We start from the raw sequence: 4086 nt of genomic DNA, 5'->3' as shown, positions 1-4086 counted from the left end.
AGAGACATTTACAGCACATCCACGAGAAGTAGAAAGAAAGCACTTCCAAGTACCAAATGACACAAATTTTTGTAAAATATTTTTGTGTTGTCTAATATAATGAAAATAAAAAGAAACAAGGAAAAAAAAAAGAGTGAGTTGCCCTCACACTTTGTTTAATAGGAAGGAGTATATTGGATTAAACTCCTGGTCAAAATTTTTAAAAAAAGCTAATTTGGATAGGCAGGTATTTAATTTACACAGAAAATAAACATTCCTTTAGCAATATCACTCAATATACACATGAAAAATTAAATTTCAATTGCTGAATGAATCTTTTTTTTTCTTTTTTTTAATTTAAACCTCTATATCATGATTCTTATTTTTATTTTTTTAAATTTACATCCAAGTTAGTTAGCATATAGTGAAACAATGATTTATATAATGAGTCTTATATAAAATCAGTATCCAAATAATGGAAGTAAAGATTATATTCCCCCTCTTGGAGTTCTTGGGTTATTTATACACAAAAATAAGAACTCTGCACTGAAAATATTAGACCAAGATGCTGTTTTAGAACATTTCATCTTATCAACAGCTTCATTTTTCTACAGCATCATTTAATTTAATGAACTGCCCATTGGTGATCAAGAGAAATTACAGACTTAACTGATAGAATGAGTCATTATCAATGTGTCCTTATGTCAAAATTACTCTTGTACTTTGTCAAGGGCATTGTCAACCTAAACAGTTATTTTAATATCATTAAAACTCAATGATATGAAACAACCTTACTTGTTATTATGTGAGTTTAAATTTATCGTTTTCAATTTCAATGCATTTGAAATTGTTTAAAAAGCAAAGTAAAGCACAACAGTGCTTCTGCTGCTGCGTATCCCCAAAGAAGAATACAGGATGGTTGTGAGACGAGTCCTCAGAGAAATTCACCATTACTTTTCTTTCCTGAACCAGGTTGCATTTCTAGGTCCACATACTCTTCAACTACAACTATATGTATTTTTTCCAACTAAATGTTTTTTTTATATGAAGAAAAACATCTTACGTATTTCAATTTTTCCTATGTGTGAATTTTTTTAAAGTTTATTTATTCATTTTGAGAGGGAGACACAACAGGGCAGAGAGAGGAGAGAGAGAATCCCAAGCTGGCTCCACACTGTCAGCATGGAGAAAGATGTGGGGCTCAAACTCACGAACGGTGAGATCATGACCTAGTCAGATGCTTAACCGACTGAGCCACCAGGTCCCCCTGTGTGTGAAATATTTGAGGATTATTAGTGAAAGAGAAGAAACACGGCTGAGCGGAAAGAGGTAGGAAAAGCCTATAGACTGATTGCCTACATCCTTCCAAGGGAACAGGAAACAAGGCCTCTTGTGCAGAAAATGAAATTTTACAAACTAGCCCAGAGCTAGATGGACCTTTAAGACTATTTTTAAATAATGTTGAATGAGGCTATGTAATCTTGGGCAGGAGAATACAAATTCTGTTTTTTCACTTTTCTATCGAAAAAGGGTACTGATACTCACCTACCTAAATGATAAAATTACAATCTACACACATGCCAAATAGCTAGCACTTAATAAATTGAACCATCTGTGTTTGTATTTGAAATATTACTTCCAAATATGGGAGAAACACTTTGTTGGAAAGGATATTATGCATCAGCAAGCTTTGGGTAATCAGTCACAGTTGTTGGAGAAAAAGAGATAAGTAGAAGTGAAGCCAGACCTGCCGGTAATCTGTCTTTTTTTCCTAGAAACTAAGAAGTCTTGGGTATATCTGATGAGAACATGAGAAATCCTATCTTTTATAAAACAAAAATCTGAAGATAGTGAGATCTAGGGCCTTTGGTTCTTCAGACTTGGGCTCTGACTCCTGCTCCACAATTTCTCTCTGATTTTGCCAAAATTCATTCTTTCTAAATTTTACCTTTTTTATCCTCTAAAATAAGGAAAGTAAGCCTCTTATCTTAAAAGATTATTGTGAGAAGTAAGTGAAATAATGATACATTTATACTTAACTGGGTCTCTTGCTCATATTAAGCAATCAATTAATTGTTATAATAGCTATTATTTCACCAGAATAATTTCCTTATGAAATTTTAATCTTGAGAAAGGTCTACGGTGTGAGATCTGCAAATTTACATTTAGAAAACACTAAAAAACCTATGTGTTAAACCCTGGCCTGTAATGATAGACTTGCCCTTATTATTATTATTATTATTATTATTATTATTATTATTATGACAGTTACTACTGGAAACTGCTGGATTGCTGTTGTTACTTCTATTAACACATTTTAGTATCCATTTTAACTTTTATTTTAGTACCAGCTATCTCCAATATGAATAGAATGTATGTACTTTCAAGACACACAGAGCAAACCAATTGTTAAAATAGGTAAATCCTGCTTTCATGTTTGGGAACTATGTTTGACATTTAGCTGCTGCTGGAATATCATCAATCTTAGATTTCTTCCTTTACACAAGAGTGCAGTGCATGTGCCCCTTTGAATCTGCATTTTTGTATCCTTTGAATAAAAACCTAGCAATGCAATTGCTGAGGTGTAGGGTAATTCTATTTTTAATTTTTTGAGGAACCTCCATACTGTTTTCTAGAGTGGCTGTACCGGTCTGCATTCCCACCAACAGTGCATCACTGTTCTCCTTTCTTCATATCCTCACCAACATCTGTGGTTTCCTGTATTGTTCATTTTAGCCTTTCTGACAGGTGTGAGGTAGAAGGTATGTCATTGTAGTTTTGATTTGTATATCCCTGATGATGAATGATGGTGAACAAATTTTCATGTGTCTGTTAGCCATCTGGATGTATTCTGTAGAAAAGTGTCAAAGACTATACTTTCAGGGGTCATTTCTATAGTTTGTTCCTAGAAACGTGTCTATTCATGTCTTTTGACCATTTATTAACTGGGTTATTTGTTTTTTGGGTGTTGAGTTTGGTAACTTCTTTATAGATTTTGGACACTAACCCTTTATCAGATATGTCATTTGAAAACATCTTCTCCTATCCCTTTTAGTTTTGTTGATTGTTTCTTTTGCTGTGCAGAAGCTTTTTATCTTGAGAAGGCCCAATAATTCATTTTTGTTTTTGTTTCCCTTGTCTCTGGAGATACGTCTAGTAAGAAGTTTCTGTGACCGAGGTCAAAAATGTTGCTACCTGTTTTCCCCTCTAGGAGTTTGACGGTTTCTTGTCTCACATTTAGGTCTTTCATCTATTTTGGGTTTATTTTTGTGTACGGTGTAAGAAAGTTGTCCAGGTTCATTCTTCTGCAAGTTGTGTCCATTTTTCCCAGCACCATTTGCTGAAGAGACTTTCTTTTTTCCATTGGGTATTGTTTCCTTCTTTGTCAAAGATCCATTGGCCATACATTTGTGGGTACATTTCTGGGTTCTCTATTCTGTTCCACAGATCTATGTGTCTGTTTTTGTGCCAGGACCATACTGTCTTGATGAGTACAACTTTGTAATATAGCTTGAGTCCTGAATTGTGACACCCCCAGATTTGGTTTTCTTTTTCAACATTACCTTGGCTATTTGGATCTTTTCTGGGTCCATACAAATTTTAGGATTGTTGGTTCTAGCTCTGTGAAGAATACTGGTGTTATTTGGATAGGGATTGCACTGAATGTGTAGATTGCTTTGAGTAGTATGGTCATTTTAACAGTGTTCTTCTAATCCATGAGCATAAATGCTTCTCCATTTCTTTGTGCCATCTTCATTTTCTTTCATAAGCTTTGGACAGTTTTCAGAGTATGGATCTTTTACCTCTTTGGTTAGGTTTATTCCTATCTCATGGTTTTTGTGATCTCTCCTCTTCTGTTCATTATTTTATCTATTTGAGTTCTCTATCTTTTCTTTTGAGGGGTCTGGCTAGGGGTTATCAATTTTGTTTATTCTTTAAACAAAACATCTTTTAGTTTATTTTGTCTATTCTACTGATTTGTTTCCTGGTTTCTATATCATTTATTTTTGCTCTAATCTTTATTATTCCCATTATTCTGCTGGCTTTAGGCTTTAGTTTGCTCTTCCTTTTCTACATCTTTTAGGTGTAGGTTTAGGTTGCACATTT

At 33.9% G+C, this 4086-nt stretch overlaps 1 pseudogene; it reads left to right on the top strand.

Annotated features, from left to right (window-relative positions):
- Positions 1-2846: 2846 nt before the first annotated feature.
- LOC113600995 (uncharacterized) lies at positions 2847-2930 on the top strand (annotated as a pseudogene).
- The last annotated feature ends 1156 nt before the right edge of the window (positions 2931-4086 follow it).

Source organism: Acinonyx jubatus, chromosome B1 (assembly GCF_027475565.1).
Source record: "Acinonyx jubatus isolate Ajub_Pintada_27869175 chromosome B1, VMU_Ajub_asm_v1.0, whole genome shotgun sequence".
Lineage (NCBI taxonomy): Eukaryota > Metazoa > Chordata > Mammalia > Carnivora > Felidae > Acinonyx > Acinonyx jubatus.
This window is presented reverse-complemented; position numbering and strand designations above follow the sequence as displayed.